The following is a 14,071-nucleotide window of genomic DNA, read 5'->3' as shown; positions in this document are numbered from 1 at the left end:
TGTCATCCTCACTCTGGGTGGAAGATGTCTTTATGGGTAACAGCTGTTATTTTCATTGAAATCTGAAAGACCTGTCTACATGTTTTGGTGTTGGTCTTTTCCCCTCAGTATAGGATGTGAGGGAGGGAAAAATAACTAAATTGACCTTTCAATTGACAGAGACGCAGTGTAAAAAGAACTCCAAGAAATGAATATCCTTACAATTATGCATAGTAAGGCATTCTTACTCAGTTTTTCTCATGTAAAGAAAACCAAGAAAAACAGAGCTATTATGACTTTACCCACCTACAGACAAAGATCTTCTGAGAAGATCCTATTTCTCAGACCTTTCTCAAATTTTCAGTCTATCTAGTGGGAATTCTTTTTCCTCCCTTAAAAGATAAATATGTTAAGTATTCTCAGAGGACAAGGGCTTTTCATCTGAGAAAACAAATGTCATCACTGTTTCTCATTCTCAACCTTGTCTTCCTATCCCTCCAGCCACAGAGATACATATTCTCTTTTGCCATTAAACCCTTTTCCTGAGATCTTAAAACATTTGGGGACAATATATACTTAGACAAAAATTTCACTTTAGGAAAATAGCCTATCTTTCTATTTAGTTTTAAGTAAAAAGTAGTAGAAAATCATTAAAAGAATGAGAGTCTGGTGGCAAGAGGAGGCAAGAGGAGACGAGGAAAAGGAAAGGGAAAAGACCTCTAGGAGTCATAGCTAGGAGATATTCAGAGATCTCCCCTCTCACTCTGAAATAGGCTGTGTGCACAGTTGAGGCCTAGAGGACTGAAAAAATTGTGGAGGTACATTTCTACCCACTTCCTTGGGGTCACACAACACATTTTAATTGTGGGAGCTGGTCTGGAATTGCTCGGGACTCTAGAGAGAGAGTTTGGCCAGTTCTGCACAGCACTCTGTCTTTTGATGCCTTGCCCAAAATATTATATCTCCAAAGAAGGCTTGCCAGAAAATAAACAATAACAAAATACTCTAGAGATGAAATTTGTGTATGATTCTGATGTATACAAAACATACTATAGTGTATATATGCCCACCATGTTTCCTAACTTCTTTTGCTTTCTTTTTTTTGTTCTTAACAGATCTGTGTGTCTCCCTCCTAGATCTTTAAAGACAGAAAATGAAAGGATAGGAGTCCTCAGCAGCATTGTGCAATGTGCATTTGAAGGACTGGAACATTTCAACCTAGTACATGGGCTTCTGCCATTTGAACTAAGGAAAACACTGTGTTTGTGGCTAGTGTAACATAATTGCAGGGAAAAACCTTTTAAAGCCAGAAACTGAAACATCTGTAGTGCAAAATGACTTGTTGTGTGCCAGCTGATATCTCACTATCTGTGCCTAAAATAAATGGTTTTGACTTTGTATTTTTTTTAAAACTTACCCTCGTCATATCCAGCATCAACAATTTCAACCTGGACAATGAAAGATCTACTGACTGATAAAAAGTTAAATTAGATCTGAATGTTATAACAGAGCATTGAGCGAGACTAGACATAGGCAGCTATGCACCTTTGGCATCTACCTGGATGAGGAAACAAGTCCAAACACACTTCTAAATTTGGTGTAAAGTCACAAGGATGCTGTTTTGTGCAAGAATCTCAATGATCCTGTTTACTTTTTCTCTCTTGACCTCTCACTTCTGTTCTCTTGAATTCTTTGATAATCATTGCAACATATCTAAAACCAGATTACAAAGCTGGTGTTGGTGAGTCCGGCTCACATTCAGATTTCTTGGTATAGCTGCCTTATTTTGGTGTAGCAGTGACCATAGTTTATGAACTCAAGAGGGGCAACTTAGGCCATTACCTAAGATGGACAAACTATGACTTCACATTCAAGAAATAGAAAGGTGTCAATGACGTACAGATTCCTACTGCAGGTACCTGACTTGGCATTGACTTCACGCTGAGAGCAGAAAATTGCAGCCTAGACTTCAAATATTTGTATCTTTGTGATGCTGTAGACAAAGCTGATTTCTTCATGCAGCTTTTTGAACCAGCAAGCTCAGGGTGACACCTAGAAAGACAGGGATGTTTGGGCCTTTTAAGCTATCAGCTGTCTTCCCACCACCCCTTCCTTGCCTTCTGGCTTGTGCTTGGAGAATGGGAACTTTCTTCCCTGCAATTCCTCCCTGCTGTCAGCTGTCTTTGAGCTGACTCCTGCAGCTGTACTGAGAGACGTGCTGGGCTGCAGGCTCATCGATACTATGCAAATTCACCCCGCAAGTGGATTACCTGCTGCTGTGGGAACTGACTAACCTGCATCTGCCAATTCACTTTCGCTTTTACTGGACAAGGTTAATGATGAAAATAAGCTCAGTCTTGTAAGAGGTTAAGCAATTTATTGCAGAACAGGAAACTGAGTTACAAAGAACTACAAAAATAAAGCAGCGGTGCTGCTGTCTTTACTTGGTTCCTTCTGGGTTTATTTTCAGCATTTTGAATTTGGTTACTACTTGGGAAAGTAGTATTTCCTCATTTTGGCAGATGGATATTCTTCATATTGCCAGGGAGATATTCTACGCTAGTAAAGAACAGATCTAGTTAATTTCTTTGATAAATGCTGCTAGTTTTAAATGTATCAGAGAAAATGAATTGCCCACTCCATTTTGTTGGTTTTTGGGTTTGGGGTTTTTTTCAGTGTGTTGACTGTACTTTGCAGAACTACTTTCAGGTTAATTTTAAGCTTAATCCACCTCTTACCCCCCCACATTCAACCAATACTGACTCCCATACAGACCGTATAATTCATATAAAAATGATTTTTTAATATTTTTTTTATAATTCATGTAAACACCATACCTGAAACTTAAATTTTAACATGTTTTTAGAGTGAACAACTCTCAACCTTTGGGAAACTCTTACCAGAATGAAGAGATATGCTTGTTTTGTGATAACTAACTCCCCAGGTATTGAGGTCTAATACTGAAAATGGTGTATTGCAAGCAAATGAAAAGAGCAAATGGAAACTGCACAAACCAATTTGCACTTTTCACTTATGCTTCAGAGCTCTGAATGTCATCATAGGTAGAAAATGTCTTAGCAGTTTTCTCTGGCCATCTGAAACCATTCTAATATATTGAAAAATGGCAGTGACATTTCCCCAAGATATTTTTATGTGCACTACTTGGTCAATCCTAAGTAAGAAGTGTTATAAACAACAGAAACAGTGTCCACAGTAGAACAGCTTTTATCCCCCTACAATATATTGACGTTGTTTCAGGTTTTTTTCAATAAGAATAATTTTAAAATATTAAAAATACTGTACTAAAAGTATTGTATTTTTAATTCAGAAATATAATTGAAATAAGAAACAACCTCCTCTCCTCTATTCTTTTTTTTTCCTCCTTTATGTAGACAAAACAATTGCAGTTACAATTCATTAACTTGCCATTCTCTGGTCAGACTGAACAGAGCCTCTGAGTGCAACCTCCTCAATATCAGTAAAGGCATTTGGACTGGCAGACAAAAGGCCTAATTAAATGGATATTTCCTTTCTCCCCACATGATGGTGACTGAGCTTCAAACAAGCCAGTGAACTTCAGGTGAAGTATAAACTTTAGGTGCATATAGAAACAGGGAAATAGATCCAAACCAGCCCTGGAGTAGTCATTTACACATATGCCAGGTTTTATAGTGTCTTGAGGTGCTGCCTTGTGTAGAAGAATGTTTTCCCCAGCAGCAGTCTGACTAAGGAAGGGTTATTTTCATGTTTTAGTTTCTCTTGGAGTACCTGGAATAATGCTGGGTATGTCAAGATTTGTTGTTCACGTTGTCATAGCTGAGCAGGCAACAGGTAGTGTTGTATAGTATTTACAGCAACACAGGGGGCTAGAAATATTTTTAGCTATAAAGATCCACACACATCCCCTAGAATCAAGATGGATTTAGAGCAAAACGTGCCCTGGAAAAGCTGAATGCTTACATGCTCTTCTTCTGGTAGAGCAAGATAACTCCACAGTCCCATGAGCATCTGGTGCCAACTCTGCTCCCTTTGAAGGTAGAAATGATTTAAGATGAGACCATGACCTGCTCTCTCTACCTCTGAGGTGATGTAGGCTAAAATATTTCTTGCTGAATTAAGCTACATCCCTTATGCTTGTTTTTGTGCATATATAATCAGAAAATAAAGGAGTAATTTCTACAGTCAAAAAGCGTGGTAAATTAACATTTTCCAAGTGATATTTTATTTTTGACTGGGACCAAGTTGGAGTTACTTTTATTTCTGTATTTCTCATAAAATCAGAGGTAGGCTTCCACCTCTAATGAGTAAGAGGGAAGATATTACACAGAGAGAAAAGTCTATGACCTAGGACCAGAGGTGCTGTTCATGGATGCATGATTTTTCACATATGTGTAAGAGCTTCACTCTGTGAAGAGCAGAAAAGCAGCTGCAAGAGAAGATGGAAGAGGACAAAGCTTCTGTATATCACTTCAGAGGGTGAAGCTGAGAAATGGGCACCAGCATCTTCAGTGCTGCTGCTACCTTATATACAAAATATCCTGCCACCTTCATGTCTGTAGTGCAAACAGACCATGGACACAAAGTAAGGTTGGCAGGTAGGAGAATGCATCCACACCTGTAAAAAAAAAAAACAGGTAAGGCACAAAAGTGTCCAAATGGAAGTGATGTGCAGCCTTGTCTGAAGGTAGCAGTGAGAGTTGGAAGGCCAAATAGCTCACTTTGAAACTCTCAGATGAGAGGTTGTCCCTTATTTGTTGTTTGGGTTTGGTTTTTGGTTTTGTTTTGATTTTGGTTGGGTTGGCTGTGTTTTTTTTGCCTTTCTTTTTTTTTAAATGATAATTGGTGTTCAGATAATCAGCTTCACAGACAAGATTGGGAGCATAAACTGGATTTTCATCCTGGCTAGAATATTATTTGAGAGAATCTCTAAAGTGATTGTAAGAAGGCACTGGAAACACAATTCCTGGAAGTAATACCCACCTGTCATGTTGAATTATAGAGAGACTTAGAGCTGTAAGTTTTCTATGTCTCTGTTTAATTCCCTGTAAAGTGAGCAAAGTAAAACACATCTCAGAAGGATGTAGTAAGTTACCAAAATGATATTGTGAAAGATTTCCTGTCTCTTTGGAAGAGGTGAGCTGTCTAGTGTGAGGTATTAGTGTTCATCTGTGATGAAGCAATCTTTCTCCTAGATAAAACAAGGCAAAATCCTGTAATTTGGTGCTTTACTACTGATGACTGACAGCTCACTTCCAATTCATAATTATAGTCAAAACCCACATCCATTTCTTCATAATAAGTGTTTGGATTTGTGTAATTGTGATGTAAGAAGAAAATGTTTAGACCACTTCTTTAATTTCTGCAAAGAGGAATAAGGGAATAGCATGAGATAATGCACCAGTTTCAAAGAAAAACCATCAGAAACAAATTTGCATTTTGCTTTCCTATATGCTACACATTTTCCAGGTTATGTTAGAAACACATATTCACTTCATATGTAATGTATTTGCTATTTTCTGGTCTTCTTCCAAGACATTTTGCCATTATCCTGCCAGGACTGTATGTTGTCTGACCACTTCCCCATTGCAATTAAGGATTGAAACCACTTGCTTACGCACAACGGAGACCATCATACCTAACCCCAGAGGAGGCCAGAAACTCCTAGCACACTGCATTTCCCAGACCAACCAGGAGGCCCAGGGCACAGAAGGACAGCATGCTATTTGCAACAAGGGCTGGCACACTGACAATCCACATGAGTGCAGCTATTCAAAATAAATTTAAAAAACCCCAAAACTTGTGTGTGTGGGGATTTAACACATCTCATAAAGAGATACTGTGATACTGCCTGAACTTTCATAATAAAAGGAGATAAACTGCTTTAAAATCAGTTGTAAAGAAGGCACTATCAAAGAACCAGCCTCAAGGAATGATGCTTAACCAGAGGTTTTTCTTCAAATCATGCAGTATATGTTTAGTAGACAATGTGCAGGATTGCAGGCTTGATTTGAACAGGCATCAGAACATGAAGCTTGCACAAGAAACACAGCCATCCTTAGGAATTTCACTTTGTCCCTCCTACCCCTTCCCTGCTTTTCCTCCTTTCATTCTCCAGTGCCAAAGCCAAAAAGGAGAGATGATGCCTTGGGGTGCTGGAGGTGGGGTGTAAAAGAGAAGGAGGCAGTCTCTGATTGTGAATGGAAATATTTCATTGACTTCAGTGTGAAGATGAAAGTGATTGCTGAGTCCAGACTGCAGTTTTCATATGTGTGTGTGTGCATATGATTGCGGCTGGGGATGGTACTAATAAATCCTGTTTATCAATCCTTTGGATGAATCTTTAGTTTTCATAAGGCAAAGCTTGTCCTATTACAGAGCAACAGTGAAGTGTGTGTGAATCTGGTAATCTGTGCTTAAAACAATCTTTGCAGCCCTCTCTGCTTCAAGCCTAATATTTAAGGACTTAAAGTGAAAATTGCTTCGGATCACCAGAGAATACATGAAAAACTGAGAAGGAAAAAATTGTGTTTGATATCCAAGTCCACGTGGCAACATTTTTGAAATGCTCTTGCACAGCTAAAACGTGAGGACATGGTGTTTTCTTAGGATTAGGAAACATTGGGAAAGGAAGAACCCTCTCAAATGACATACTGGCACAGACATGCATACATGCAGACAGAGACCTTAGGTGGGGGCAGTGCTCTGTCTGTATGCATATTTAGTTTGAAAGTGGTTCTGTAAGAAAGCTCAAATTCAACAGTTAAGAGGAAAGATCTTTTTTACCCTTTAAATTTTCCTATTAGTTTGGAGCAAGCCACAGATAGAAAATAAGAAGCTGTTTGGATTTATTGTGTCCTGGAGCCATTAATTACAGTGAGTCCTGTTTCTGTTTATTTGTCTTAGTTCTTTTTGGTGTTGAAACACTGACCCTCATGGACATAAAAAAGATTATCTAGCTTCATCTGTCTCACCATCCTCTGTGGCTCAAGTCCTTGTGGTACAGCACTTCCCCAGACTACATGACACAGCCAGATGTAGCAACCAGATACCAGGCTATGAAACAGCACTAATTTCAAATGTCAGCCTTCACACTCCATAAAACAGGGAGCATATTACAGTGCACATTAAATTCCAGAGCAAATAATACTTAACATCTATGAGGATGCATTGTAGATTTGAATAATCTGGCAGACTGCATTTGGAAATATTCTCTAAATTTCCTCTGTCCGTGCCCTGAGACTGTGGTAAGTAGCACAGAGACCAGCTGTCCAGCCTTGTTTTTCTAAGCCATTGACTAAACAGTGAGTTCATGTTCAAGATAACTGTGGGGAACCAGTTCATGAACTTCTTGAACTCTGCTGTCCATAAGTGTGGTGATGGGATAGAAAAGCTGCCATTTCATTAATCATGAGTCTTGTAGGTAGAAATGAACCTTGGGGCAAGTATTGTGGGGTTTTTTGTTTGTTGTTTGCTTGTTTTTGGTTGGGGTTTTTGTTTGTTTGTTTGTTTTAAATTACAAGATGTCTGGAGAGCAAAAATAAGTAAAATCCATTGAATTGTTGCCAGAGAAAGGCATTACTCCATAAAACAGGAAGGTAAAACCATCACCTGCATAAACAGTTCAAGGACTTGCAGTGCATGTTGGCTGCAATACTAGAGCATCAATAGGGAGCAGAATATTAATGCTCCTTTCCAGATTCACTTCCCAATTTGCAAAATTGTTATCACGGAGGTCTTTCTACCAGTGGCATCTATTCTATTGCAAGAGTTTGAAACTTTCCCTTTTCTTTATGGGATTCAGTTTTCTGCTAATTACAGGCACAATAGGTATTGGTCTCCAAGAGGAGAAAGCTGCACTTAAAACTGAATCTTGCATTGCAGTTTCATTCTCTAAACCTCTCTATTCAGGTTGATAACAATATCTAGACATTGAGCCTTTATCCCATAAAACTATTGACTAATATAATTTTAAAACTGCATGAGAAACAGCCTTATTTTATAAATCTAAGGTAGAAACCACTAAGTTACTCTGTGCTTCAAGGTACATGCACCTTGCACAAGCATAGGATCATCTTCTGCTTTGTATTCAAAAGCTCTTGACATCCAGAAGCAGAAGTCACCACAGCAGGAGGACTGGAAAAGACTTTTCAAGATAAATACCTGCTATTGCAAGACTTACAAAACATTTTACTCCTTTCATAGATAAGGTCTATCTAGTGAAGTTTCTGGAGAAACTCCTTGTTCCATTTACTCTGATAGGTTACTCCATTAACATTACTCCTTAAATGGGTAAAAAAGGAGCTGTGAAGCTGGTGAAGGATCTGGAGCAGTGTCCTATGAGGAGCAGCTGAAGGAGCTGGGGTTTACCCAGGAGCTGAGGGGTCTCAGGGGGACCTTATGACTCTCTACAGCTGCCTGAAAGGAGAGCGTAGTGAGGTGGGGGACAGGCTTTCTCTCAAGCAACTAGTGATAGGACAAGAGGAAATGGCCTCAAATGAAGAGAAGAGGTTTAGATTAGGTATTAGGAAAAAATTCCTCAGCAAAAGGATTGTCAAGTGTTGGAACAGGCTGCCCAGGAAAGTGCTTCAGTCATCATTCCTGTAGGTATTACAGGAGAACTACATGTAGTGCTTAGGGATAAGGCTTAGAGGTGGAATTGGCAGTGTTAGGTTAATGGCTGGACCCAATGATCTCAGTGGTCTTTTCAAACCTGAAGCGTTCTATGATTCTGTGGAAGCCTTCCTCTGATTTCCTGCTTAAATAATCATTGACAATTTATATTGATTTGTTTGTCTGTAAACCTTTACTTTAAATAAGATCCTTTTCCACTTTCATATACCTAATTTATTTGTGACAAGTAATTATACTGCTTTAGCCTTGACTGAAAGCTTTTCACTCCTCTGATATTCTGATAGCACTTCTTTTTTCTGCTTCCTGTTTGAAATTTTTCTTCAGTGTGGGTACCAGATTGGGACAGATTGTGAGCTTTCACCATGGCTTTAACCCTATCCCTGTGTGTAAATAGATCTGGAACAAGAGCACTGTATTTGAAGTCTCACCTAAATTCACCAGCTTGCTTGTAATTGCCTTTGAGGAGATAAAGCAAACGCAAACATTTCAAACTATAATTAGTAGGAAGTTCTCAACAAGCAAAGTATTATTTTCACACTTTGCTTTTATATGAGGCATCAAAGTATTTTATGATATGTAATTAGGACTGAGATCTTCAAAAATGTGGCAGAATAAACAGCATTGTTCCCTGTTTCAGTTCATTCTTTTATTGTGCTTTTGTATGATGAAGCAGAATATGGTGTAATCGTCTGCAAGTAGTTATTCATGAAGAAACTATCCTATTTCTTTAGGCTCCAAGCAATGCTGAGGAGTTGCTGCTTTCTACTTGAATACTTCCTGAAACCATTGCTGTTTCTGTGCAGTTCTGATGTATTTATTGAAGGGTTTATACAAGTTTTAGCACTACAGCCCTACTGATAACTGATCAATACAAAAAAAGACAGCAAGTACAAGTGCATTTCTTTGCTATTGACCATGCTACAGTGGCCGTGCTATATTAGGTGGCTCAGACTCTGAAACCTGCCTCTGCTTTATAATGCTCCTGGGCAGCTTTTACTACAGTCTTTATTTGAACTGTTAAGTGGTACTGGTTGCAGGATCAAATGAGGGGATAAAGGAGGAAAAAATTAGTGAATGCGTGTTTCAGCAGGTTACTTCAGCTACTGTGCAAGCTTTGATCATCTGCAGTGCACTGGGACTGGAATGTTGGGCACTGTGACACCAGACTTCGTGTTGTCCTTAACAAAGCATTGGGACACTGTCCTGAGCTGGGTCTGCAGTCAGTTTCTCCACAGCCGGTACTTGGAATGAAACTCAAAAGGCGCAGCGCTGAGTGCCAAACTCCTCAGACCTGTGTCCCTGCTTTCAGGATGTATGTTCAACATAACACCGTAGTTTACATGAGATCTTTCTCAAATTCATGCCATCTCCTTTCTGCATTGAGCATTCTACTAAGTTGGAAAATCCCTATTTGTTTTCCCTCTAATCATTCCAAGCAATGTGGAACAGTTCTGGCAGGTGGGCTTATGCAAATGCATTTGCTCCCGCGTCAGAAGAACAGATGATTGTACCTCTTTTTGGGGATGTGGGATATGCTTCTGTGCCTTCATGGAGGCAGAATTGAAACCAGATGCTCTTGCCCATGCTTAAACCACTGAAATACATGGAGAAAAGAGGAAGTGTGAGATGAAGACAGATGTTCCAGATACTCAGATATTATCTCTAAGGCAAACATTGCTTTCTATGGGAACACACCTATACACCACCTCCCTCCCCCATATTATTCTTTTCCCCATTTCCTTCCTCTTCAAAATCCATAAAACTGTGCAAATTGGGAGAGCAAATCCTTCAGCCAGCACACAGATATGTGGTTAGGACTTCTTCCTAGGGATCCTGGAATATTTGTGGGCTCGAATCCCACTGGAAAAAAAGAAATGTAAAGGCAAGTCTCCCACATCCTGTGGAGTGACTGTGGGAGTGCCCAGCATCTCCTCCTCAATGGCTGTTCTGTGCCAAGCCCAGAGAGCACCTACAGACATGACCACCCCCACTGAGATGAGTGGGAAAAAAGCAGTTTGTGAAATTTGATGGGATTTGATGAGAGCACTGTCAAAACTTTAATGGGAAGGCTAAAGGCATTGCCCTTCCTCTTCCAAAAGGAGATCCTCTTTCCTCCTACCATATGGCCTGGAATGGCATATCTCTTTTGTAAGATGAAGGTTTGTCTACATCAAGTGGACACTTAATTTATATCAATCAACTTTCTTTCGAATATCACTTTGTGCTTAGTACTAGATGATCTTAAAGGGCCTTTCCAACCCAAGACTTTCTATATTTTAGTTAAATTTCAAGAAAGAGGATTTTTTGTTCTGACCTCCAAGTGTTTCATCTTGGTCTTTTCCCATGGGTCATCATCCAGTACTTCATGTTTCCAGGTCTCCTTTGTTCAATATCCTCTCTAAGGGATCTTTGTTACATCATCTGGTACTCTCTGTCCCCTCTTGTGAGCCACAAGCCCTGCTGGGCATGTCTGATAGCTTCTGACTCATATTCCTCGTTGTGATCACTGCTCTGTTCTGCCTTTTCTTTTTGTGTCGCATCTTCTTGTCCCTGCCCCATCCAAGACTCAGCTCCCACCAAGGCTCCATCACATGTTCACACACCATCAGAATCCTCAGGCAGCTTCAGGCACAAATTAAACACAAAAAAAATACCACCACTGACTTAGGGCAGCTCTGAGCCACAAGCTGCTGGAGTGTACTGGGAAGTCTAATGACATGCTTGCCCCGTTCTTTTCTTTCTTTCCTGGGCATAAACTGTTGGCCACTCCCACTTCTGCAATCAGAACATTATTCTCTCGTCTTAGCTGGGTTTACTCACTATTGATTTTGCGGCCATTGGTTTCTTGGCCAGCAAGAGCCTGGATATTGAATGAGCACGAAACTGTTCTGCTCCCTGTCACTGTGGGGAGTATTTTTTTTTTGCCTGAACCAGCCAGTTCAATAGTCTCAGATCCAGAAATTCCAGCATGGTGGCTGGAGCTCCAGACTCCACTTGATTAACAAAACCATCCCTGTGAAGGACAGGCTCCAGGCAACTGCAGTCTGGTTTCCAAAGAGCAGGGCTTGGGCTAGCCACACTGCCCTCCACAGCTGGACATGGCTACTCCAAATCTACAGCAGCTGCCACCCACACAGGCCAGCGTGAGTCAATGGGTCTCCGTCTGACTCAGTACTGCTCTTGTCCTCCTGTGTGAGAAAGCAGTCCTGAGGCACAGCTGCTGTCAGCAAATGATTTGTTTTCAATTGCATATACCTTCAGCAACAGGTTCCTCCTTGGCATCAGAGCAATTCCACCCTTTCTGGGTGGTGCTGAAAGAAGTAGATGTTTAGTAGCAGCTTGGAAGACAGTCAAAAGAAGGTAAAGTTATACAGTTATAAAGTTATACAGTTCCTAGCTGCAATGTAAATTGAAATATTTAAATCTGGGCAGATGGTCCTAATAAAAACTTAGGGTTGTGTGTATTTCAACATAAAATCACGGGGAAGGAAAGGCTGCTCAGTGAAATAAGGTAGAAAGTGTTCCTCTAATTCTGACAGCATATTTTAATGAAAAATACTTTTCTGAAATACTTTAATCTATTCAGGTTATTGTATTGTATGATGTTTTGATTTATTTGGAAAATAAAATCGAAACGCTTTTAATGTGTAGTTTGACCAGAGTGACCTTGTCCAATATCAAACTCTTCTCACCAAAGTGCCTCACTGCCTATGCTCCTGGTATGGATTATAATCATTGGGGTGGACTCTCATCCATCTTTTGACTCCATCTCAGGAGTTCCACAGCTCTGCATGCCTCCTGTAACTTGGACATGGACTGGGACACTTGAAACTCAGACAACACAAAGAAATGTGCCATGACAGTCAGGTGACACTACTGAAATATTTTATATTAAAAAATGTTTCAGCATATCTGGCTTAAAAAACATCCAGAAAGTCTCTCTTCTGCAAAAGAGGCCTTGAGGTGCTGCAATCCTAATGCATGAAACCTGTACAATACAAAAGCAAATTGTGCAAGTCCATATAAGGTGACCTTCAGGCTTCTTACTGGAGAAACCTGATCCAAAACATATTGAAGTCTTGGAAAATATATTCACCAATTTCTCTGAGCTTTTTAACAGACTCTGAGGACTTTAACTAACGACAAGTAGTGTGGGTTTTCTCTAGGTTTTACAAAACCTAGACAGATATGAACTCTTCTCCCAATATTTTCCCCTACACCCTGTTGCTGTCTTCTGCTCTAAAATAATTTAAGAATGTTCCTACAATTTCCTTTCAGTTAATTTTTCCTGAACAGGGACAAAGTTACGTCTATTACCTTAATTTAAGTGGTTTTACATAAACATAAAAGACTAATATACTAATTATTTCTGTAGATATTTCAAAATCAGTTTCATTGTTTTGACCTTTGTCATACCCACTAGACTATAAAGAAACAGAATGGCAATTTACTGGAAAACCTAAATGACATTTTAATGCATTTTTCCACTCTTTTAAAATATAGAAATTATTTTCCAGTGTATCAGTTGCTGTTTCCCAGACTTTTCCAGGATAATATTTTAAACAAAAGCCTAAGCTTTTACTAAGGCATACTGTGTTATTGGTCATATTTTGTCATCTTTCTCTTTACACTTGCATATTTACTTATATTAACCACGGTATAGCATGTCAAGAAGTGAAAAAAAAAAAAGGGTGAAACTGCCTATTTTCACTACTTTCATCACAACATCCCTATTCACACTGAGTAGATCAGAGTTTCAGTACAGGATTCTCTTTACATCCCCTAAAGAGTCTGTGCTGTTCTTTGGAACCCTCACTGTCCAAAACATGCTCAAAATTCATACAACCCAATTAAACATTTGTATCAGGTCAAAAACAACCTTTGGCCGATGAAATAATTTCACTGACAATATTCCAACCAATGGTAATACCAGAAACTTTAGTTACAAACATATGTCCACAGGAAAAAAAATCTTTCTGGTGTAGAGAATATAATACTTGTTTAACTGCTTTACTAAAATGGAATATTTCAGCTGCATAATCTCTCTTGAGGTAAAAAACACTGTATTATTTGAAGTGTAGGTCAGGACAAGAATGTTTTGTGATTCCCTGTGTTTTGAAAGAGAATAAACTAAAATGAAAAGCCTAAATTCCCCCCCCCCCCATTTTATTTTGACCTGCAGGCTTGTTGCTATTTGACATTTTCAGATTTTTCAAGACTTTCAACTTTGCAATAAGAATCAGCCTCGCAATGAGAACTACTTTCAACACAGCCTTTTTATGTAAACACAGTTTCCTGTTTTGCTTCAAAGCAAAATGATGAAAAAAAGTCCTAGCAGCTATGCAGTCTTATCACAACAGGTACTAGATTTGTGATCATCTCTTGCAACACAAGTATTTTGCAGACAATAGGAAAGAGCTGTGTTCCGCTCAGGGGCCAAGAGTTCATATTACAGAGCCAG

The sequence above is a fragment of the Haemorhous mexicanus genome, chromosome 2, assembly GCF_027477595.1.
Source record: "Haemorhous mexicanus isolate bHaeMex1 chromosome 2, bHaeMex1.pri, whole genome shotgun sequence".
Taxonomy (NCBI): domain Eukaryota; kingdom Metazoa; phylum Chordata; class Aves; order Passeriformes; family Fringillidae; genus Haemorhous; species Haemorhous mexicanus.
This window is presented reverse-complemented; position numbering follows the sequence as displayed.